This window comes from Limulus polyphemus, unplaced genomic scaffold (assembly GCF_000517525.1).
Source record: "Limulus polyphemus unplaced genomic scaffold, Limulus_polyphemus-2.1.2 Scaffold772, whole genome shotgun sequence".
In the NCBI taxonomy this organism is placed as follows: Eukaryota; Metazoa; Arthropoda; class Merostomata; order Xiphosura; family Limulidae; genus Limulus; species Limulus polyphemus.
In genome coordinates this window covers 122,528-123,142 of record NW_013666382.1, presented here as the reverse complement: position 1 = coordinate 123,142, position 615 = coordinate 122,528, and positions in this window count along the sequence as shown.

Genomic DNA, 615 nt, shown 5'->3' with positions numbered 1-615 from the left:
CCCAAGAACCCTGTCTGATTAGTTTTAGCGCTCTCTTGCGGTAAACCATTTCACATATCTGTCAACCCCCAAAATATTTTCATATAATTATTTCACTGTCAACCTTAATATATCTTTCACAGTCACTTCCATTAACCAATAAATATGTCTTTTTCTTTTTTAAGTTATTAGTTGTAATTCAACTTTTTTCAAATTCGTCATTACAGACTTTTTTCATAATACTTCGATATGTAATTATAGTATACAAGTACTAGGTGATGCACCTGTTACGTCTCTGGTCGTTAGTTAATTTTCCGTATAACTTCTTTCCGAAGAAACTTTAGCGATACAAGTCCTTTCTTAAATAAAACTGGTTTATTCTTTCTGAATACAACTTTGCAATACACTTAATTTCCACAGTCACGCTATAACAAACGATATAATTCACAACGAACGACTCACGTGCTCGACTCAATTGTCAGCCTCTCTCTGTCTGCAGTTCAGTTACATTGTTGCCGTCACTTCTTGGCTGCTTATATATACAAGAATACCACATACTAGTAACCTCTCGAGGCTTCAGGAAGGGACGTGAACGTTTGAGAATATGACGTGTTACTAGCGTCACGTGACCCCCCG